The sequence below is a fragment of the Astyanax mexicanus genome, chromosome 8, assembly GCF_023375975.1.
Source record: "Astyanax mexicanus isolate ESR-SI-001 chromosome 8, AstMex3_surface, whole genome shotgun sequence".
NCBI classification, from domain to species: domain Eukaryota; kingdom Metazoa; phylum Chordata; class Actinopteri; order Characiformes; family Acestrorhamphidae; genus Astyanax; species Astyanax mexicanus.
Window position 1 is genome coordinate 6,444,184 of NC_064415.1, and position 25,380 is coordinate 6,469,563.

Sequence of the window (25,380 nt, forward strand, 5' to 3'; positions counted from 1 at the left end):
AATGTACTGACCAGTATCGGCATATTCAGGTTTTTGATTAATCAACATCACTAAACTAATCCCTGTCAAAGGTGAGAAAAGTATCTCCATTCATTACTCTGTAGGTAGAAGTATAGATACTAGAGGTTAAAATACTTTTGTAGAAGTTGAAGTATCAACTCAAGCTTTTTACTCTTTAAGTAAAAGTACTGGTTTCAAAACTGCTTAAAGTATAAAGTTAATGTAATGTAAGGGGAAAATAATAAAGCCATTAAGAACAAAAGCTTAGGCCGCGCCCACATCGTCCTATAGCGCACAAAAAACTATTTTTTTTATAAGCTATAATGACTATATTGTGCTATTAAAATGTTAATGTTGATAATATAATTTGGGATTTTGCACTAGGCTGTTCCCTGTTTTAGCTGCATATATTCTCATTGTAAATGAATGTATTTTAGTAGAATGTAAATACATTAAAGAAGCTTAGTTTGTCTGGAGTTTTTTTCTGTAGCATAAAACCCATAAAGCTATAAAAACTGTGCTACTTTACTTCACCTACTGATTTCAAAAGACTAAAAGACATTTTTCTCTCTTTAAAGCTCTTAACAGATATGTTCTATTACATGAAATAAAGTTAACAATTAAAAAGGTTAAAAAGAAGAGAGGAGAATTAGCTCTGGAGAGTGTCTTCCGTGTTTATCAGATTGCTTCTAAGTGACTGAAATTAATGGGGTTTTATGGAGGATTTAAGCTATAAGTCTGAGTTCATAAGTGTTTTAGAATAATTAAAATAAAGACAGAACTATATCACATGATTCAGCACTGCAGAAACATTTTCTAAAGCTTTTAAACTCCAGTTATAAACCTTTTAAACTCCAGTTAGCTCTCTAACCACTCAGCACACATTAGCATCAATGCTAACTAGCTCCTCTCTTCTCTAGAACCTGTTTGATGTAGAAAAATTTACATTTAAAGGTAAACTTTCTTTGCTGTTTTAGTAAAATGAATCATTTTTCTTTGAAAAATCAGAAGAATATTCAAAACAAGTAGTAAGACTCTATTATAACTTGGAGTTTTTAAAGTAGTTGAGGCTAATACTAATACTAATGCTAATAATGATGAAGGAGGGGGCATGTTTGTTTACTTTGTGTTAGATCCTGTGCTGCACTGATATAGATTTACACCCACAGTGATAATAAACGTATAGAATAAGTAATATAATAAACTCAGGTAATTAGAAGAACAGTAATTAGAAGAAGAGGAGAATTTAGCTTCAACAACAGAGTTTTAAACAGACACAACACAGAAATATGGGGGTCTTGAGGAGCTCCATTTAAACAGAACACCTTAAACAGAAGAGGAGCTGGTAAATTAGCTAGTTAAATTATTAATAAATATTTACAGCTCCTCTTTATCTCAGTGTTTTATTATATACATAAGAAATGAGTAAAATGGTTCTGTTTATACAGCCAGAGCCGTATAGAGAGAGAGAGAGAGTCGCTTCAGCTCCGTTTACTCCAATCTTCACTTTTTAACAGCAATGGCGACTCGTGGAGCTTCTCAATAGTTCCTGTAATTTAGCAACTAAAACTAGCAGCCCCACAGAACTGCAGCAGAGTACAGCGGTAGTGCTGCACTTTTACAGGATAAAACCATTTAACAACCTGATTTAATACTATCAGCACACCTTAATCTAATTCACATGTAGAGTACAGCATGATCCCCACTAAATTACCATCGTTAAGATCGTTAACAGAACAGATTAGGGTAAATAAGACAGAGCTAGATAAATAATCCTGTGTGTGTTTGCAGGTTTTGTATTCTTGTTACTAAATGTAACTACTCCATTAATTTTAAGATAAGACTATTCATTCTGAATAAATAAATAATATCATAAGGTCTGAATTTATGGAACTTATTTATATGAAGAAATGTATAGAGAATGTATAAATAAGGCAAACAAAACAAGACAAAACAAAAACTATACACACTTATGGATTAATCATTTTTACTAACCCTTTGTTTTTTTATTCTGTTTTTATTTTATATTACATTTTATTGTTAATGACTGTTTACAATGTTGAGTTTGTCACTGCACATATTTCACATTTCTCAGTTTGAAAAGTTAAAATTATAAAGACTTCTCATGAAATAAATGTGTTGTTGTTAGTAAGTCAGAATCTGATTTTAAAACATCCCCAAACCCCCACCAGTGTAATTATATCAGTGTGGAGATAGTGGTAAAAGTTGGACCCCCCCCATATGTTTATTTTATGCATTTGATTCATAAACAGCAGTTTGATTCTTTGTTTCTGCACTTTAAACCATCAGTTACATTTTGTATGTAGTGGCACTTTTGCGCCAGTAGATGGCAGTGTGTGTAGTGAGTAGAGAGTGGATGTAGACCAAAAAGGAGAGTGGTAGAAGGAGAGCTCCGTGTGTAATGTGTAGAAGGGAGAATGAGTCAATAAAAACTGCCTGAGAAATGACTGGAAATCCCTCTTCTTCTTGAGAAGTGCAACAAAATTTGGTAGCAGAGGATGGTTCAGCGTGCTGTGGACGGTGGTGAGTCTGTGGAGGAAATTTGAGCATAAAGGGCACAATGGAGGAGCTGGAGCAGCTACAGGACAAGCTAAGTGAAGTTTTGGTGCAGCTACGGCATGACCAGCTACAGGAGGTGTGCTCTGAGGCTAAGGTGGAAACTGTAAAGCCATCTAAAAAGCATACGCTGATACGATTAATAAGTGAGGAGGTTGAGGATGTTATTGAAAAGGAAGAAGAGGAAGTAGCCCGCACGTTTTTGCTAAGGCTAATAGCGAAAGCTAAAGAGGCTAGACAAAGCCAGCAGCAGTCACCGATGGTGGAAGTTAGCACAAGTCAGGATGTAGAGGCACTGGCCAACTTGCAGAGACAGTATGCAGCTCTTCAACAAAGTTTCAAAGACTCAACTAAAAAGCTTGAAGAGGAGATTGCTAAACTAACAACCAAAGTGCCAGGCCAGCCACAAGCCAATGCTACAGTGACACCAAATTGGGTTACCCCGCCGCCAGAAGTGACTATTAAGAGAGAATTCAGAATAAATGGTCAAATTGGGGAAAGGGGACAGCGAGATAAGTTGTCTTTTTCCAACCTCATTCACCAGATTGACATGGGTTTAAAGAAAAATCATAGTGAATCTGAAATTATTGAGGCTGTGGTCAGAGCAGTGAGTCCAGGCCTAAGTCTGCGTGATATGTTGGAGATCAAGTCGGACCTCACCCTGTCACAACTGCGCACAATCTTACGTGGACATTACAAGGAGGACAGTTCGACTGACCTGTACAATCGCCTCATAAATATCACCCAGGACAGCAATGAGTCACCACAGAACTTTCTGTTCAGGGCCATTGAGTTAAAAGAACGACTCCTGGTGGCATCCAGAGAGCCAGGTTCTGAGGAGCAGTACAGCTCTGAACTTATCCAAAGAAAGTTTCTGAGGGCGGTGGAGACAGGACTCCTTAGCGATGGTGTGAAATATCAACTGAAGAAATTCTTGGATGATCCCACCGTCACTGATGATGTGCTTATAGCAAAAATAAACGCAGCAGCCAGTCTTGAGTGGGAACGGCATCAGAAGTTAAAAAAACAGACAAAGGAACCCAAAATCAGGGAACTCCAGGTCGAAGCCCAGTCAGTCCCTAAGCCAACAGTGGGTGCGGTAGGGGGTCAAGAACATCCAGCTACAAAAGGCAAAACAACTAAAACCCCAACCACAGTTAATCAAGTTGAATCGGAGTTGCTGGATGTTGTCACACAATTAAAAAGTGAAATGGAGGAGATAAAGAAAGTGATCCGGGAGTCACCTAGGGCCTTCTACAACCCACGAGCAAGCAGAAGGCGGGGCTGCCGGAACTGTCGGGAAGACGAAAAAGGTGAGCAGTGTGACCACTGTTTCCGATGTGGGTTGAGTGGTCACTTGTCTCGCGAATGCCGGACAGGAAGACGGCCAGGTAAAGGAAATGGACAGGTGGACATGGCCGCCAGTACTGTCAGCACCACAAGTCTAGCACCACCTACAGACACCAAATCCAAAGAGGGGCAGTGTCAAGACATGTACAAATTAATCACCGACAGTATCCAACGGTTAGAGGAAAAACTAACCGCTCAGACTGATTTGACCTCCCAGGGAAGAGAGACAGTCAGTGTTAGTCTCCTGTCCCCTACACGCAGCGCACAGTTGCTCAGTCTAATTGGAAAAAAATACATCATTAATTGCTTTCTGAATGATGTAGAGACAAAGGCATTATGGGACACAGGGTCACAGGTATGTCTCATTAACGAAAATTGGAGACAGGAGAACATTCCATACACCACTGTCAGAAATCTAGCTGAGTTGGTAGGAACAGACGTACTGGATGGTAGAGCCGTCAATCAGACACAGATTCCATTCTCAGGGTGGGTGGAGGTGACCTTCAGGCTGCCTACCGATAGGTCCCAACCCATAGAACTCCTCGTCCCAGTGTTATTGGTGAATGGGGATGGGGTGGCGGATCAGCCTATCATTGGGTTCAACGTGATTGAACAGGTCCTTAAGATGGGTATTGAACCCCCTTATGCCATTAGTGAGGCAGTGAGTGCCGCTTTCTCTTTTGATTGTCAGAAAACAGAGGTTTTTCTGAAAGTTATGCAGAGCCGAGATGATGTGCTGGGGGAAGGCTGTGTTAAAGCAGGCCGTGAGACATTGACTATCCCAGCTGGACAAACAAAAGCCGTGAAGTGTAGTGTTAGAGCAGTCGCACTCCCAGACATTGAGGGGGTATTATTTGAGCCAAGCCCACGTACCCAGCTACCTGACGGGTTACAAATCAGAAGTGGAGTGGTATCACTGAAAAGTGGAGGTCGTTCTATGGTCACCATTCGAGTAATGAACAGTACTACACGTGACATCCAGTTACCAGCCAGAACCATCCTTGGGGAAACACAGAGAGTTAAGACCATCTATCCCGCAGATCTAAGACCTGCTAATGGCAGCCAAGGAGACATCTCTAGTTTGAACAGTATAGACCAGGAAAAAATAACAATTGGGGAGAAAAGTGGTAAATTGGAGGACAGTTGGGAGCCCCCAGTTCCTCTTGACCACCTCCCTCCAATGCAACGAGAGAAAGTGAAACAGCTCCTAAAAGAGGAAAAACAAGTTTTTGCTCGTGATGAATATGACGTTGGGAACATTCCAACTCTCAAACTAAAAATCAGACTGAATGACCCCACTCCTGTTAAAAAAACATACATCTCAGTCCCTCGGCCACTCCATAAAGAGGTAAAGGAATATTTGGAGGACTTGTTAAATAGGGGCTGGATCGCAAAGTCCAAGTCGTCATACTCCAGTCCCATTGTCTGTGTGCGGAAAAAGGATGGAGGCCTGCGGCTGTGCTGCGATTATCGAGAGTTGAATAGGAAGTCAATCCCAGATCGACACCCAATACCCCGCATTCAAGATATGCTGAACAGTCTGAAAGGGAGCGCCTGGTTTTCAGTACTCGACCAGGGTAAGGCATATCACCAGGGCTTCCTGGAAGAGTCCAGCCGTCCCCTAACGGCATTTATTACACCCTGGGGCCTATTTGAATGGGTGAGGATTCCTTTCGGCCTGTCCTCATCACCGGCAGTGTTCCAGAGGTCAATGGAGGAGTGTTTGTGGGGGTTGAGGGATGACATTTGTCTGCCTTACCTCGATGATAATCTTGTGCATTCACAGACGTTCGAGGACCACCTTCATCACTTGAGAGAAGTTCTGCGCCGCTACCACAACCACGGGGTGAAGTTGACTCCCAGGAAATGTGAGTTATTCAAGAATCAGGTGCGTTTCCTGGGAAAATTAGTCACCCAAGAAGGTTACACTATGGACCCCGCTGACATTGCCCCAGTGCAGGCTCTAAAACAGCAAAAGCCGTCCACTGTTGGCGAGTTAAGGAAGTTGCTAGGATTCATCTCCTATTACCGCAGCTACATTCCAAACTTTTCACAGATAGCAAAGCCCCTCTATGACCTGTTGGCCAATGACAATAAAGGAAAAGAGAAACAGAAACAAACACAACAGAAAAAAAAGAAAACAAGGGAAGGAGGCCAACTCTCATCCTCCCATGGAATCATGTGGTTGGCAGAGCACCAGCTTGTCCTTACCCAGCTCATTGACTTTCTCTCACAGCCCCCGGTGTTAGGTTATCCTGATTTTGAAGAGCCTTTTATAATGCACTGTGATGCTTCACAGGAGGGGCGTGGAGCGGTCCTATATCAGCGACAACAGGGAAAGTTGGTGGTTATTGCGTATGGCTCCAACCCTGAAAAGAATTACCACCTCCACTCAGGCAAGTTAGAGTTTCTTGCCCTGAAGTGGGCCATATGTGAGAGGTTTCGGGACTATCTATACTACTCCCCAACATTTACTGTCTATACTGACAACAACCCTCTGACATATGTGCTCACCACAGCTAAGTTGAACGCAACAACACAGAGGTGGGTGGCTGAATTGGCCGACTTTCAGTTTGTGATTAAGTACCGCCCGGGAAGAGCCAATAGGGATGCGGATGGCCTCTCGCGTATGCCTCTAGATATGGAGGAGTACATGACCAACTGTACCCAGGATGTACTTCCTGAAGTCATGCACAGTGTGACCCAGTTAGTCACTGTAAAGTCCCAGAAGGATGAGCCGTGGCTTTGCCCAGTGATCATGAATACCCTCATTGAGGAGGCGGGTCGGGAAGTCAGTTCGGTGGCAGAGATACCAAAAACAGTCCTTCAAGAAGCTCAAGAAGAGGACGCAGTAATAGGAGAGGTGCTCCATTATGTGAGATCCAAACAATGGCCTAAAGGGGGAAAACGGCTCAGCAGCAAAATTGTAACACTGGGCAGGGAGAGACATAAATTGCACATTGGGGCTGATGGACTGCTGTACCGGAAAACAACCAAACGAAACCAATTGCTCTTGCCTCAAAAGTTCCACAAATTGGTCTATAAAGAGCTGCATGAAGAGATGGGCCATTTGGGTGTGGAGAGAGTGATGCATCTGATAAGGGACCGGTTTTATTGGCCGCATATGCAGAGAGATGTGGAGCACTATGTCACTCGGGTGTGTAGCTGTTTGAAAAATAAACGTCCTAACAGACCGACCAGGGCACCTCTCACTAATATCATTACCACCTACCCGTTCGAACTAGTGTCCATCGACTTCTTGCACCTTGAAAGATGTAAAGGGGGATATGAGTATATTTTGGTAGTGATGGACCACTTTACACGCTTCGCCCAGGCTTACCCGTGTCGCAACAAAGCTGCCCACACTGCTGCACAGAAAATATTTGGTGACTTTGTCCTGCGATTTGGATTCCCCACCCGCCTCCATCATGACCAGGGTAGAGAATTCCAGAATAAGCTGTTTGAAAAGCTTCAGGAGTACAGTGGTGTTAAAGGGTCCCACACAACACCGTACCACCCACAAGGGAATGGTCAGGTGGAACGATTTAATCGTACCCTATTGTCAATGCTCAGAAATTTACCGGAAGCTGCAAAGGCAGACTGGAAGTCATCCCTGGCAAAGGTGGTCCACTCATACAACTGCACACGCAGTGAAGCAACAGGGTTTGCACCCTATTTTCTGCTATTTGGCCGTAGTCCAAAGCTCCCCATCGATCTTATGTTTGGCCTCAAAACAAGAGAACAGAGTACATCCCACAGAGACTATGCTGAAAGGTGGAGGGCCAACATGACAGAAGCATATAAACTGGCTTCTCGAACAGCCTACAAAGAGGGCTTGAGAGGTAAAGTGCTCTATGACAAAAAAATCTATGGTGCTGAGTTGCTTCCTGGATCACGAGTTCTAGTCAGAAACTTAACCGAAAAGGGTGGACCAGGGAAGCTAAGATCATTCTGGGAGGATCGGGTCTATGTGGTGGCCCAAAGAAAGCACCCAGACGTTCCAGTGTATGAGATAAAGCCGTGTTCGAATCATGCACAGAAACCTGCTGTTGCCGTGTGATTTTCTCCCAGTGGAACCAGTGGAGCATTCTCGGAGAGGGCCTACACAGGAAAAACACAGACGAAAAGAACGGATTGTGGACACCCAAAACAGCACAGTAGATGAAGATGAAGAGGATTGGAGGGCTATCGTGGGACTACAAGCTGGGAAGGACCTACCACAGGACATTCGACTGAGGGCTGATGCACCTGAGTTTTATCCAGATGGGGACCAAGCCCAGGTTGAGGAAGAGTCTGCTGAGTCGACATCCAGTGAGGAGGAGGATCCTGTCCAGGTCACAGTTAAAAAGTATCCTTTGAGAACAAGAAGGCCGAGAATGATACTTACATATGACCAGTTAGGTCAGCCCACTACATCACATGTTTAAGCGCAAGGGTAGGGGTTAAATAGTGTTGGTAACATAGGAAAACAAGTAGTTCAGCTTATTGTATTCATTAGTTTGGTTCTTGTAACAGGTTGTTAGAGTTGATAGGTAACACGAGATTGTATATAAAAAAAAAAGGGGAAGATGTCCAGTAGGTGTGTTAGGCACATTCATTACATATTGGTCTGTCTAGTAGGTGTTGGCTATATGGAGTACCTTACTCTCACAAAAGATGCAGATCCCCACAATGTGGATGGAGCAGTTGATTGTCATCGTGCACAAAGGCATCTTCTGCAGACATATGGCATGGAAGGAGGAGATACATGCTGTACTGTGGATTATATCCAGTTTTGCATTTTAATGGACTGACAAGACCTGTGATTCCTCTTTAGCTATAGCCTACTAACATGTTCTGCATAGGTACCAAATATGTACAGGCACACAATGTTTTCAGTTGCATAATGTCGGGTCGACATTACATTTTTGTGGGGAGAGTGTGGAGATAGTGGTAAAAGTTGGACCCCCCCCCCCATATGTTTATTTTATGCATTTGATTCATAAACAGCAGTTTGATTCTTTGTTTCTGCACTTTAAACCATCAGTTACATTTTGTATGTAGTGGCACTTTTGCGCCAGTAGATGGCAGTGTGTGTAGTGAGTAGAGAGTGGATGTAGACCAAAAAGGAGAGTGGTAGAAGGAGAGCTCCGTGTGTAATGTGTAGAAGGGAGAATGAGTCAATAAAAACTGCCTGAGAAATGACTGGAAATCCCTCTTCTTCTTGAGAAGTGCAACATCAGTTAACATTATGATATGAATGCTTTTGACTGCAATACGATAGTCAAAACTCAAAGCTCATAAAAAAATAAGTTTTTACATTTAAACAAAGCTTATCAATGGAATTACATGTACAGAAAGGATTTCTAAATAAATATTGTAAATTACTGCATTCTTTAGCTGCTAATGACTAAAACTGCAGTTCTGTCTCAGTGTTTAAATTGCTGATATTAACTTTCTGGAACTATTGGAGCTCCTCATGGGTCTCGAGAACACCAAGCATTTAGGACTTCCGCTGTAGCGACTCTCTCTCTATACGGCTCTGACACTAGCTAGCTAACTGACTATATTATATAAAAGAGAGAGCGAGAAGGAGAGAGAAAGTGAGAGAGAAATTAGGCTAAATAGCAGAACATAAGCTGGTTATAAACTGACACACAGCAGAGGAGCTGAGGAGCTCAGTTCCCCAGAACCTGCAGAGCTTCAAACACAGCTGCAGAGAACGGCTTCACTTCAGCTTCAACTGGAACCAAACTGGACAGATAAGTGAATCTATCTGACTGACTTTAGTAAAGAGCAGTGGAGCTTCTGTGTTAGATGGAGTTTTACTGTCTAGTAGCCTCTGTGCTAGCTAACGCTAACAGGCTAGCTAACGCTAACAGACTAGCTAACGCTAACAGGCTCAAGTAACGTTACGTAGATACTGCTAAAATGCAAGCTAACGCTAACCAGCAAGCTAATGCTAACAGACTAGCTAACGCTAACAGGCTCAAGTAACGTTACGTAGATACTGCTAAAATGCAAGCTAACGCTAACTGGCAAGCTAACGCTAAGCAACTAGCTAATGCTAACCAGCTAGCTAATGCTAACCATTTGCTTTGGCTCAGTTAACTCAGTTAACCTACAGGAGAGAAACTCCTATTTATGATTTAAACTATAGAACAGTGTGTGCTGAAGCCAAACGCTCAATACAGCCAAACAATTAAACAGTGGGGAAATCCCAGCTCCCTAACTAGTAAACATAGCCTTCGCATTTATATTACATTATGTGTTCATCTCGTAAATATAATATACTGCATGTTTTGAAGGCATTATTAATTGGGACTCGATAAAATGCAGAATGTAAGTTTTTATTATTTACAAAAAAAAAGCTAGCTAACCTTTCTAACTCCTTCATTGATTTCACTGATTGAGTAAATACTGCAGTAATAAGAAGCTCTAAATATCAGTTAATTGGTTAAGTTACCCACTGTTGTTACCGGATTCAGCGTTTTACCGGGCCCATTATTAGTGTGGGTGTCGTACTGAATCAGGTGTAAATGATAGAGATTATTAAATGTGTGTCTTTGTGCTAAAATGTGTGTGTACTGTGTAAATAAAAAGTTATTAGGTTGGTGTGGGCTATTGTAATGCAGGTGTCATGTGTGACCGCTGTAATGAGTAAATGGCAAATTCTGTAGTTAGGAACTTTACTTACATTACTTGTATTATTTATTATTATTACAGATGACAGCCACACTCCCCTGGATATCTTTAAAATTTACTTTTCAGAGCTCTGGCAGGAAGGAATAACCTGGACAATTTACACTGGAAAGAACTACTTTCCCACAGACCAGATTCTCTTATTACTCTGTAATGTCACTGACTGACTGAGGTAAGATAAAATTGTTGTAGTTTTATGTGTCAGGATTTTACCCATATTCTGTGTGTGTTTTAAATAATCTGTAAAAGAGTTTTCATTGCCTCTTTTTTTCTTACACTGCACACTTTCCAAATGTTTGAGCCATTAGAATTCAAGTGAGGTTTAGAGTACTAAAACTTTTTAAATAGTGTAATTCCAGATAGCTTAACTGTGTAATCATTATTATTGTGAATACATGGGGAGAGTACAAGCTAAAAATCAGTTGTGACGAAATATTGGCTTTAAATATCGGTCATCTGCCACTTGTGATCTTTAAATATCGGCATCGTCATCGGCAATTAAAAAAAAACAATAAAGGTCGATCACTAGTCTATACGTTCCTCTATATACACACAGTACTAAGGAGTGGTTCAGAGGGAGCCATGCCGTGAGTGGCTGTGCTGGGGGTGTGTGATGAGATGTTGGGAATTTTAAAGAAAAGCGTAAATCAGATTGATTCACACAGCATATCATTTAAAATGTCGTAAGTTCTTTGAGTCTACTGATTTTCACGATTCTAGCTAAAAACTGTGATCTGCAGAGCCTTTCTATTTTTTTGTCCAAAACTTTTAAATGGATTCCTATGGGGAAAATGTTTAGCTGAAAAATGCCCGCTGTAAGAAAACCGTACGAAGTATTGTTCCAAAAAGCACAAGCAACGTAATTCAGTGTAACATGAAAGCAGTAGGAGGAGAAGCATATAGAAAAACGCAAATAGAATAATAATAATAAGATTTTTTCCAAGCCAACTTAATAATTCTCAATCACAGTGGATATAAGTTGCCTAGCTGGTGAACTATCTCTGTTTTGTGTGTGAAAGCTGGTTAGCTATGCTAGTGTAAATAGCTGTAAATAAGATTAAATAGGCTGTTGGAATGCTAGGTTAGCATATCTAGCTACTTTATGATCAGTGTTCACAGCAGTAGCTACTTCAGACTGCATTTACTTTAAATACAATACGACCAGAAACCACTTAATATGAACTGCTAATACTACTACTACTACTACTACTACTACTACTACTACACACACAGACACAGAGTGAGTTGACCGCAGTGTTTTAAAGGAACTGGGAGCTGAATGATCAGGGAGGTCAGTCAGATCTGGATTATAAGATATTAAACATATTAAACTATATAAATCAGTTTAGAATGTTGTGTTATATTTTTAAAAAACTATATTTTACTACTTAGTAATAATCTCAACTGAAGGGCTGTATTATTTATAATAACATAAATATCAGATCAGTATTGTCTAAAACTCAGCAATAAGAGTCTCTTAGTAGCTGAACAGATTTTAGTCCTGTCTCTGTTTCTCTTTCTTTAATGCTCAGGACCCCACAGGACTGCAGTAACACTGATTAGCATGGAGATGGTGTATGAGGTGTTAGTGTATGTTGTGCTGGTACGAGTGGATCAGACACAGCAGTGCTGCTGGAGTTTTTAAACACACTCCTGCAGCTCTGAAAGGCTTTGTTAATGAGCTGATTATTTGGGTGTTTGAGAGGTTCAAGCTGCCAATGTTGGGTTATTGAACAACTTTGTTTAGTCCAAATTCCATCTGATTGTTGTGTCTTATCTTGTCTACTCTTCTGAATATTCGGTGCAATTACACATTCTCACCAGAGAGGTCTCCAAATCCCCAAATCTCACAAACGTGCAGTCTGTCTCTTTAAGTGAGAGTGAAAGTAAAATCTGATCATTTCCTGGATTACCTGCAGGGTGTGTGAGTGTGTGAATCGGTGTGTCATGTCTGGATCTACAGTTTTGTCATTAAAGTAAGTTTTCCTGAGTCTCTACAATAATTCCTGTTTGAGTCCTACAGTGTAAGCATTGTTTTCTTGGCTAATAAGTAGAATTACAGAATAGTTCTGTTCACTTCTCTCCAACAGAGAACCAGGAAACAAAATCTTCACACTGTAAAATGGCAGAAGCCAATGTTTCACTGGCTCAGGGTGAGTTCAGCTGTTCAGTTTGTCTGGATCTCCTGAAGAATCCAGTGACTATTAACTGTGGACACAGTTTCTGTATGGTGTGTATTAATAAGTGCTGGGATGAGGAGGATCAGAAGGAGATCTACAGCTGCCCTCACTGCAGACACACCTTCACCTCAAGACCTGTCGTGAGTAAAAACACCATGCTGGCTGAGGTGGTGGAGAAACTGAAGAAGACGAGACTCCAGGCTGCTCCTCCTGATCACTCTTCTGCTGATCCTGAAGATGTGGAGTGTGATTCCTGTACTGGGAGAAAATACAAAGCCGTCCAGTCCTGCCTGGTGTGTCTGGCCTCTTTCTGTGAAGCTCACCTCCAGCCTCACTACCAATCTCCAGCCTTTAAGAAGCACAAGCTGGTCAAAGCCTCCAGACGACTCCAGGAGCAGATCTGCTCTCAGCACGATAAACTGCTGGAGGTTTACTGTCGCACCGACCAGCAGTGTATCTGCATGCTGTGTACCATGGATGACCATAGAGGACATGATACAGTGTCACTTAAAGCAGAAAGATCTGAGAAACAGGTCAGTGTGTAAATGGAGTAGCTGCTCCAGATTATAGGACCTAATACCTTCACCTGTCCCATGACATGTGGCATTTTAATTTTTAATTAATGTGTTTTGTTGGTTGGTTTATTTGCAAACACAGAGGAAATACAAGGAGAGAATCCAGGAGAGAGAGAAGGAGCTTCAGGAGTTAATAGAAGCTGTGGAGACTCACAAGGTGATTTTTTAAATAAGTAGAAGAATAAAGATCTGATTTTTCCCATTAAGTGTAATTATTTAATTACTTAACTAAAGGTGTCCTCATTTTTAAAATGTCATTTAAAGTCACATTGTATTTTAATTTTAGTCATCAATTATCAAAATTAAATAATATTTACAGCTTCATGAAGTTTGGATTTACACAATATTGTGGCGTCTGTGTGTGTGTGTGTGTGTGGCTGTTAGGGGCCTGTTCTGTTTCTGTGCTGTGTGTATGTGGCCTCATGTGTTGTATGTGTGTGTGTGCCAGCCTATAGTGTGCCTGTGGGGGCGGGTTATGTTAATCCGGGGCCAGTGGGGCATTATGGGGGCATGTTTTGGGTGGGTTAAGGGGATCTACCATCCGGTAGATTCCTAGCTGGGTTGTTGGCCTCAGGGCTGTTTGCTGTGTGTGGCAGTTGGGTTTCGCTCTCCTAGCCTTGTTAAAGGCTGTAAGCGAGTGGCAAGCCAGTTAAATAAAAGAGGTTTGAGTACTTGTCATGAGTCTCTCGGGTCCTCCTTCCTCTTCCACGCCGCATTTGGTGTCAGAAGCGGCCCTGCTGGATGATATGGAGATGCTGGCAGGGGAAATCGAACGGCTGAAGAGGATAACGACGGACCAGCGGACGAGGGGCAAGACTCACCAGCGGAGCGGACCCAGACCTGACGGCGCCAGCAGGCTGTCCGAAGGTCGAGCCCGCGGAGCGGATGGCGCGAGGACGGCGGCACCGGCTCACGGAGTGGCGTGGCGGATGGCGTGGAGACGGCGGCGCTGGCTCCCAGAATGGACGGCGCGCTGACGGCGAGCTTGACGGCTCATCCCCGCCTGGCATGCTATGACGGCAGCGCTGACTGGACGGCCTTCGAAGCTCAGCTGGAGATCGTGGCGGGCTGTGCGGGCTGGACGGATGCTGAGACGGCGGCCAACCTCTGTCTGGCGCTGCAGGGAGACGCACTGAGGGTGCTGATCGAGCTCCCCGCGGAGTGCCGCTGCGAGCTGTCTGACTTGACACGGGCGCTGAGAACCCGCTTCAGCCGTCAACCTTCCGAGGCGGCCGCCAAAATGCTAGTGGCGGACCGGCGCCGGCAGCGGGGAGAGACTTTGGGCGTGCTGGCATCTGAGATGGCTCTGCTAACCCGCCAAGCTTATCCGGCATTCCCGCGAGCGGCTCAGAGAAGTCTCGCGCTGGATAATTTCCTGCGCGCCCTGGAGCCAGGCGAGCTGCGCAAACATGTGAGACTGGCCGACCCGCAGACCCTGGAGGCCGCGGTGGAGGTGGCTGAGCGGTCCGAACTCATCCTGTCCAGCCATCCGGGACCGTGGGGGGCGTCGCCCGGAGCCCATGATCCACCGAGATGGAGACGGAGCCGGCCTGATGCGCAACTGGAGTGCTGGCATTGCGGGGGGCGTGGCCACAAGCGAGCGCAGTGCGGCCGGCCGGGAAACGGAGCTGGGACCACCAAGTGAGGGTTACGGTGGCCCCAGGGATTCTAGGATTACCCTCGGGACCTGATCACGGAGCTGTCGGACCCGGCGGCTATTTTCTGAAGTGCACGCTGAATGGAGTAACGGTGGACGCGCTGGTGGACACGGGCTCGTCAGTCTCGCTGATAAAGCCTGAGCTCGCGATGGATGTGGCAGGCGAGTTTGGGATGGACTGCAGCCGGCGCATCGCTCTCTCTTCGGCCACCGGAGATCCTATCGCTCTCCTGGGATTAACGGAGCTGGCTGTTGATGTTGGCAAGGGCCCCTTTCAGCAGGAGTTCTGGGTCGGGCACATCAACGACCCGTGCATTCTGGGCAAGGACCTGCTCGCACGCGTTGGAGCCGTTATTGACTGTGCACGGGGCTCGGTGCTGGTGACTGGACTCCCCGTAGAGAAATGCGACGAGTGCGGGGTAAGTGAACCGGGGGGCGGCAATGTGTGTGATTCGGTGCACGATACGGTCGAGGGTCCGTTAGATGCGGGGTTAATTATCGATCCGATTGAAGAGATGCTGGAGCGCAGTTGTGTGGGCTTATCAGAGCCCCAACAACTGCGCTTACGCGACCTGATTGAGCGTTTTCGCGCTAGCTTCGCTGTGTCTGAGCGCGAGTGTACTAGGACTAGCCTCGCGTTTCATTCTATAAACACAGGCGACGCCCAGCCCATCAGGCTGAGACCGCACCGTCTGGCATTTGCGAAACGCGTGGCGGCTGAGCAGTTAGTCCGTGATATGGCGAGTGCGGGCGTTATTGAGCCTTCGAGCAGCCCGTGGTCGGCCCCGGTGGTCCTTGCAAAAAAGAAGGACGGGAACTGGCGTTTTTGTGTTGATTATCGCCGACTTAACGCCGTCACGAAGCTCGACTCTTATCCGCTTCCCAGGATCGACGATACGCTAGATCAGCTGTCAGGCTCAGCCTGGTTCAGCTCACTAGATTTGAGGAGCGGGTATTGGCAGGTGCCCCTAGCTGAAGGGGATAGGGAGAAAACCGCTTTCTCGCTCGGCTCGGCTCTATGGCATTTCACGGTGCTCCCGTTTGGGTTGTGTAACTCGCCGGCTACTTTCGAGCGTCTTATGGAGCGCGTGTTAAGCGGGATCCCGCGTTCGTGCTGCGTTGTTTACCTGGATGACGTCATGGCGCACGGGACCGACTTCGACTCCGCGCTCTCTCACCTCGAGGTGGTGCTCGGCGCGATTCAGGCGGCTAACCTGAAGCTCAACCCGGCGAAGTGTAACTTGCTGAGGCAGCGCGTGAATTTTCTGGGCCATGTAGTGAGCGGTGCTGGTGTGGAAACCGACCCTAAAAAGACGGAGGCTGTCCGTGACTGGCCTGTCCCGCGTAACGCGAAAATGGTTCGTAGTTTTGTGGGGCTCGCGTCGTATTACAGGCGGTTTATCAGGGGGTTCGCGGACGTGGCGGCGCCGCTTCACAATTTAACTAGACCGGGTGTGACATTCCGTTGGTCTGACGAGGCGGAGCGAGCGTTCGAGGAGCTAAAAAGCCGTCTATGCAATGCTCCTGTTCTGGCGTATCCGAATATGTCGGAGAGCTTCATTGTGGATACGGATGCGAGCGACCGTGGCCTCGGAGCGGTTCTATCACAGGTTCAGGATGGCTCAGAGCGCGTAATAGCATACTATAGTCGCCGCCTAGACAAGGCGGAGCGTAACTATTGCGTGACGCGCCGGGAGCTACTCGCGGTGGTCGAGGGCCTTAAGCATTTCCGACCATATGTGTATGGGGTCCCGTTTCTGCTGCGCACCGACCACGCCTCGCTTCAGTGGCTCATGCGTTTCCGCGAGCCCGAGGGCCAGCTCGCACGCTGGATATCTAGGCTCCAGGAGTTTAGCTTCGAGGTTGTGCACCGACCGGGCCGTAGCCATGGTAACGCGGACGCTTTGTCGCGCCGGCCGTGTGTGGCCTTGGACTGTAAGCATTGCGCTCGTGCGGAGGAGAAATCCGCTGAGACTGCTCATTGCGCTGCAGTCTCAGCGGATGTGACCGGCGGTGTAGTGGTGGCGCAGGTGTCCGTGGAACAGATACGAGATGCGCAACGCGCGGATCGCGACTTAATGTGGGCCGTACACGCGCTCGAGGCGAATGTCACGCCGTCGTGGGAGGAGGTGGTGCCGTTGGGTCCGGTCGCTAAAGCGCTACGCTCCAACTGGGCTAGCTTTAGCTTGTCTGATGGCGTGCTGTGTCATACCTGGGAGGATCCGGCGAACGGGCAGCGTGTGTTTCGGGTGGTGATACCGCGGGCGCTTAGGGATTCGGTCCTACGGGGAGTCCATGGGTCGCCTGGGGCTGGGCACTTTGGCGTTACCAAAACCCTGAAGCGCCTGAGACAGTGTTTCTATTGGCCTGGGTGCAGGGCTGATGTGGAGCTCTTTGTGCACTGCTGTGACGTGTGCGCCGCCAAGAAAGGCCCCGCGAGGGCGCCCCGCGCCCCACTTCACCCCTATCAGTGCGGCGGCCCGATGGAGCGGGTGGCTGTGGATGTGTTGGGCCCCTTCCCGGTGACGGACTCTGGGAACCGCTATGTCTTGGTGGCGATGGATTACTTTACAAAGTGGCCGGAGGCCTACGCGGTGCCGGACCAAGGGGCGGTCACTACTGCAGATGTCCTGGTGCGGGAGTTCTTCTGCCGATTCGGGGTTCCGGAGGAGCTGCATAGCGACCAGGGGAGGAACTTCGAGTCGGAGGTCATGGCGGAGGTCTGCCGCATCTTGGGCATTCATAAAACCAGGACGACGCCCCTTCATCCGCAGAGTGACGGGCTGGTGGAGCGGTTTAACCGCACGCTGGCGGCGCAGTTGGCCATGGTGGCGAGCAAAGGCCAGCGTGACTGGGACACACATCTGCCGGTCGTGCTGCTGGCCTGCCGCTCGGCCGTGCAGGAGACGACAGGATTCACGCCGGCCATGCTTATGTTTGGTCGCGAGCTGAGGACGCCGGTGGCTCTGGCTTTCGGGGCGCCTCCTGATGGGGGCGAGCACGCTACGGACGCGCCCACCTTCGTTTCGCGTCTTATGTCCTCACTGGATTTAGCGCACGGGCTCGCGCGCTCGAACCAGTCTGCTGCCGGACAGAAGCAGAAACGCGCGTATGATACGCGCTGCTTTGGGGAGCCTTTATCTGTGGGGGCGAGGGTCTGGCTGTACAACCCTCAACGTAAAAAGGGACTGTGCCCAAAGCTTCAGTCGGCATGGGTGGGTCCGTGCGTGGTGCTCTCCAGGCTTGGGGAGGTGGTGTACAGGATCCGGTGGGGCAGGCGCAGGATGATAGTGCACCGCGATCGGTTGGCCCCTTACCGTCCTAAACTGCTGAACACGGTGGGCGGCGGGGCGGGGCCTGTCGAACCTGATCCCGAACCTGGCCCGGACTCTGGCTCTGCGGAGCCGCTGGCGGGTGGCGCTTTGCCCGGACACTCGAGGCAGCCACGGGTGAGAAGGCCGCCCGCCCACCTTCGGGACTTTGTGTGTGTATGATTGTAAAAAAAAAAAAAAAAAAAAAAAAAAAAAAAAAAAACAGTGTTTTGTTGTTCACGGGGTTTATTGTTGGGTTTGTGGGGTCGCCGGGACGGCTGACCCTTGAGGGGGGGGCTATGTGGCGTCTGTGTGTGTGTGTGTGTGTGGCTGTTAGGGGCCTGTTCTGTTTCTGTGCTGTGTGTATGTGGCCTCATGTGTTGTATGTGTGTGTGTGCCAGCCTATAGTGTGCCTGTGGGGGCGGGTTATGTTAATCCGGGGCCAGTGGGGCATTATGGGGGCATGTTTTGGGTGGGTTAAGGGGATCTACCATCCGGTAGATTCCTAGCTGGGTTGTTGGCCTCAGGGCTGTTTGCTGTGTGTGGCAGTTGGGTTTCGCTCTCCTAGCCTTGTTAAAGGCTGTAAGCGAGTGGCAAGCCAGTTAAATAAAAGAGCTTTGAGTACTTGTCATGAGTCTCTCGGGTCCTCCTTCCTCTTCCACGCCACAATATTTATGTCACGCCTTATTCTGTGAGATTATTGGCTGGTTGCAAATAAAAACTCTGACTACTGATAAACTCTGATGTTCCTCAGTAATCAGATTATGAAGTGCATGTAAATCCACTTATTGATGTGAATGAACTGCTCCTAACATTCTCCTCTCTCTGTGATTCCACTACCAGCGCTCTGCTCAGACAGCAGTGGAGGACAGTGAGAAGATCTTCACTGAGATGATCCTCTCCATTGAGAGAAGACGCTCTGAGGTGAGGCAGATGATCAGAGATCAGGAGAAAGCTGCAGTGAGTCGAGCTGAAGAACGTCTGAAGAGACTGGAGCAGGAGATCACAGAGCTGAAGAGGAGAGATGCTGATCTGGAGAAGCTTTCATTCACAGAGGATCACATCCATTTCCTCCAGGTAACAGACTCTGTTTTTCTCCCCAAATACAAAGTTTATTTTAGACTGTTTACACCATCTTTTTAATGTGATCTGTATCTGATATTAGCCTGAACAGTTCATAAACTGAAGCTCATGCACTAAAGAGCAGAGCTTCACATGAAGGTTCGGTTTCACCAGTGACTGAAAGCTGATCTTAACAGAGAATGAGTTCCAGCTCACTGTAAAAAAGGGCATGTTGTTTGGCCACGCCCTCCCCTTTAATGTCTGTCCTTTATCTTTTTTGTTTAAACAATTTTAAGTTTTTTTATTTTACTTAGTGCTGCAGCAGCGCCATCTATTGGCTGTGTTCAGCAATTTGATTGGATATATCTTTAAAGACAGAGCGGTTGTGATGTGTACTATTTAATTCAGTATGAACAGAGACATCAGTCCAAATGTTTATGGGGTCTGTTATCTCTCTATCACACCAATGAATCCCTCATTAACTGCTGTCGCCATTTTCCCTTATGCTCAATGTAAGTTTTGACGTAAATGAATTCTGATCGGTCTTGGATATTGGATATGTATCAGATTTCAATAACACAGATTTTTTATTTCCTTTCACACTGTCTCATATATAATTAATCTGAATCATGAATGACTAATAAGATCAGATTGAGGCCAGATTTTACCTGGTTTAATTCAATATAAATATAATTTAGAAATTGTTGAAGGTGTTATGTGTTTGTTTTTTTCTACATGTAGAGTTTTCAGACTCTCTCTGCTCCTCCTGGATCTTCAGCATCACCTGCTTTTACTCTAAGTCCTCTCAACACTTTTGAATTTGTTATGAAGTCTGTTTCTCAGCTGAGAGGAAAACTAGACGAATTCTGGAAAGAGGAATTTGAGAAGACATCAGCTGCAGGTATATTAAATAAAAATTAAATAAAGTAAATATATGAAATGAAAAGTCCATAAATAGTCATTCTGCACTCAGTACCTCATAATGACAAAGTAAAAACAATTTAGGATTTTTTAAAAAGTAAAAGAGTGTGAAGAGTTTCAGAATGCACTGTAGGTTCTTCTCTAAATCCTGATGAAGTGGTCAGTAGTTTCTGGACTGAAGTGGTTGAGACTGTATATAAGGTGTGACTTTATTGTGATTGAAAGTCCAGGTAGGGTAGATTAAGACTCTACATCTACATGGAGAGAAAATCCAGTATTAGATTATTTTAATGCTGTAGTAAATGTACAGAGGGAACAGAAGCTCAGTGATGCTGTGTAGTAACTGTGTACATTTTCCTGTAGTGAAGAAAGTGCAGATCATTCTTCCTCCTGAACCCAAAAGCAGAGAAGAGTTCCTGGAGTGTAAGTCCAGCCCTTTCTCTCTCTCTCTCTCTCCCCCTTTCATTCTCACAGACTCTCAGAAATAACACCACAATGTACAAATACACAAAGTTTAATCTGACATTTATACGTCTATATTAAATAATTAACTGTTATATTTCAACTGCTTACGTATAAACGTTTTAAAAAAACACCAACATTCCTCATGAACTTTGATTTTGTGATAATGGCCTATCATAGTTTTGTATTTATTTAGATAAAACACAAAATTTGTGTTTTATGATAAAAACAATGAACATTTTACTACAAAACTGCAATTATTATACAACTCAATCGATTCTCTGTATAATGGATTAAAAAATTAGTATATTTTCCGAATTAGCGACTGTACTGAATCTCTGTGCAATAGTGAGCACTTGTATCCAGGCTGTTTCAGAGGCAAAGTGAACATGGAAAATTTTAAAATGCCCCAATCAAACACCAAACAACAAAGAACAGTAATTTTGAAGTGCATCTACAAGCACAAACAAAAACGTTCAGAAATGTATTGTTTTCTGAGATTTGTGACTAAACTGCAAATCACTTTCACCAATCTTTCCCCAAATATAGTCTCTGATCATCTTCCTTATTTACACTGATAAACTTCTTTATTTATACTGTAAAGTTCTACACAATTCTGGACAGTTCTGAAAACGTCTTGAGAGTTCTCACAGTTCCAGAAGCTTCTGGAAGTCTTTAGTATACTCAGCACTTTATATTTCACAAATATTCAAAAAAAAAAAAAAATCAGTTTCAGATATGATTGTGCCACCACTAAAGCAAAACCTATATTTTGTATATTCTATTTTTATTGTATTCTTTTATTTTATCTTATTTTATCTATATATCTATTTTAATAACAGCTCTTGGGTGTAAACTGGATCATGAGATCACAATTTCGTTCCACCTCATGTACCACATGTGATGCGAATGACAATAAAATCTTCTTGAATCCTTGAAATTTTCTGGGGAATAAAAACCTTTTTATTTTTTAAAGAATTAGGAAAACACACTTAACACCTGAGAACAAAAATATACATAAAATTGTTATGTTGTGTAATTGAATAATAATGAGAATAAATCTTTCTTTAACATAATCAAACACTTTTCATAGATACTTCCAGTATGTTCTCTGGTTATTTCAGTTTTAGGGGCTGTTTTTAGATCATTTTCTAAAAGCTGATGGGTTTTCTCTCTCTTTCAGATTCCTGTCAGCTCACACTGGATCCAAACACAGCCCATAAACTCCTCCTCCTGTCTGAGAGGAACACAGTGGTGACCTGCAGCAACACAGTCCAGCCATATCCTGACCATCCAGACAGATTTGATGTATGGGCTCAGGTTCTGTGTAGAGAGAGTGTGAGTGGACGCTGCTACTGGGAGGTTGAGAGGAGAGGAGATGAATGGGTTGATATAGCAGTGTCTTATAAAAGCGTCTCCAGGAAGGGAACAGGCTGGGAGTGTGTGTTTGGATTTAATGATCAGTCTTGGAGATTGTTCTGTGATTCCTCCAGATACACATTCAGATACAATAACAGAGATACTGTAATCTCCGGAGTGCCCGTCTCCTCTAGAATAGGAGTGTATGTGGATCACAGGGCAGGAACTCTGTCCTTCTACAGCATCTCTGATACCATGACCCTCATCCACAGAGTCCAGACCACCTTCACTCAGCCGCTCTACGCTGGGTTTGGGTTAAACATCGACTCATCAGTAAATCTTTTACTTTCAGCAAAATAGATGAACATGCAGAACAAAGGGAAGAGCTGGATGAGATCAGATAAGAACGGCAGAATCTAGACTGTAGAGCTGATCAAATAAAGTTATAATAGTGCTGGGAGATATTGTTAATATAAATAATCATAATTCTGAACGGTAATTACGTTTGTCCCAGATTAGAACTGCAGGTACATTTCCTGTATGGAAAGATTTATTCAGATTTAGCGTTAAATAGTTTAAACCGTTTATATCATTAACAGAGCTCACAGTAACAGAGTTCATATTTTAAACTTCATATTACAGAATTTTATTAATTCTTAACACATTATCATTTATTATAAACTGAATGAAAGATCACAATAAAATGTTTACATTTTTTATTATTATTATACTGTTGTTTTATCCTCAACATTTTTATATTTAAACAAAAAGAGAGGAAATCTGTGTGTTAATGCTTTAACTTTAATTTTACAATCAATGTAATATCAAAAGGAAAGAACAAAATTTATACAACATATAGTCAAAAATAATAGAAAATATACATTTAACTTACTGTACACTACACACATTAACTTACACTATGAAACACAGTTTTACAATATTGCACTGTTGCTTAAATTTAATATATTTATCATCGCTGTCACATAAAAACGTTATATCTCCAAAGTAGCAACTTTACATTTCTATTTGCCCTTTCATCAGGAAATATTGACACAGTATGAAGATAAAGTATAAACATAAGATACAGTAGACATAAGGTTTTTGTGTTACAGCAGTTTTAAACTAATTAATCTAATATATGTGCTTCTATGTTGAGTTTATTTGTTTGAGCATTTTATCATTTAACTCTACACAGTTCTCTGTATTAATTTGATTTTATTTGTAATGTACTCAGATTGTATTCCTGTAATCTTGTAATGTTGTGGGATATATCTTATAAATAATAAAGTGGAATCTGAAAGCTCAGAACAGAGGATCTAATTTGTCTAATTATTACTATTAGTTCTGGTTTTCAGAGCACTAGGAGCAGATGTCTGGGATAAATGGCTGAAGATGAAGCTGTTTTCTCATTGGTGTCTTTTGCAGCATTGAACCTAGTATTCAAAGACTACGCTAGAACTAGAACAGATCCAATCAGGGTTATTATCACAACAATAAAATCACAATATATAGAAATAAAAATAAAAATATAATAAATGCATTAGCTTGTATTCTTCACTCTACAACATAATTACACTGTTTTAAAATGTACTGACCAGTATCGGCGTATTCAGATTTTTGATTAATCAACATCACTAAACTAATCCCTGTCAAAGGTGTGAAAAGTATTTCCATTCATTACTCTGTAGGTAGAAGTATAGATACTAGGGGTTAAAATAGTTCTGTAGAAGTTGAAGTATCAACTCAAGCTTTTTACTCTTTAAGTAAAAGTATAAAAGTACTGGATTCAAAACTTAAAGTATAAAAGTATTAGTAATTGCTTCTAAGTGACTGAAATTAATGGGGTTTTATGGAGGATTTAAGCGATAAATCTGTGTTTATAAATGTTTTAGGATAATAAAAATAACAACAGAACAATATCACATGATTCAGCACTGCAGAAACATTTTCTAAAGCTTTTAAACTCCAGTTATAAACCTTTTAAACTCCAGTTAGCTCTCTAACCACTCAGCACACATTAGCATCAATACTAACTAGCTCCTCTCTTCTCTAGAACCTGTTTTGATGTAGAAAAATGTACATTTAAAGGTAAACTTTCTTTGCTGTTTTAGTAAAATGAATCATTTTGATTTGTAAAATCAGAAGAATATTCAAAACAAGTAGTTAGACTCTATTTTAACTTGGAGTTTTTAAAGGAGTTGAGGCTAATACTAATGCTAATGCTAATAACCATGAAGGAGGGGGCATGTTTGTTTACTTTGTGTTAGATCCTGTGCTGCACTGATATAGATTTAAACCCACAGTGATAATAAACGTATAGAATAAGTAATATAATAAACTCAGGTAATTAGAAGGACAGTAATTAGAAGAAGAGCAGAATTTAGCTTCAACAACAGAGTTTTAAACAGAAACAACACAGAAATATGGGGGTCTTGAGGAGCTCCATTTAACTTATATCCTCCACCTTAAACAGAAGAGGAGCTGGTAAATTAGCTAGTTAAATTATTAATAAATATTTACAGCTTCTCATTATCACAGTGTTTTATTTTATACATAAGAAACGAGTGAAATGGTTCTGTTTTACACCAGCCAGAGCTGTATAGAGAGAGAGTCGCTTCAGCTCCGTTTACTCCAATCTTCACTTTTTAACAGCAATGTCGACTCGTGGAGCTTCTCAATAGTTCCTGTAATTTAGCGACTAATACTAGCAGCCCCACAGAGCTGCAGCAGAGTACAGTGTTAGTGCTGCACTTTTACAGGATAAAACCATCAAATAACCTGATTTAATACTATCAGCACACCTGAATCTAATTAACATGTAGAGTACAGCATGATCCCCACTAAATTACCATCGTTAAGATCGTTAACAGAACAGATTAGGGTAAATTAGACAGAGCTAGATAAATAATCCTGTCTGTGTTTGTAGGTTTTGTATTCTTGTTACTGAATGTAACTACTCCATTAATTTTAAGATTGGACTATTAATTCTGAATAAATAAATAATATCATAAGGTCTGAATTCATGGAACTGATTTATATGAAGAATTGTATAGAGAATGTATAAATTAAATTAAGGCAAAAAAAAAAAAAGAAAAAAAACTATACACACTTATGGATTAATCATTTTTACTAACCCTTTGTTTTTGTTTTTTATTCTGTTTTTATTTTATATTACATTTTATTGTTAATGACTGTTTACAATGTTGAGTTTGTCATTGTACATATTTTAAATGTCTCAGTGTAGC

General features: G+C 43.4%; 1 protein-coding gene across 1 annotated transcript in view; it reads right to left on the reverse strand.

Annotated features, from left to right (window-relative positions):
• LOC125780508 (tripartite motif-containing protein 16-like) overlaps positions 1-25,380 on the reverse strand; it is a 112,038-nt gene that overhangs the window by 63,964 nt on the left and 22,694 nt on the right. The gene's annotated exons all lie outside the window — the stretch shown is intronic.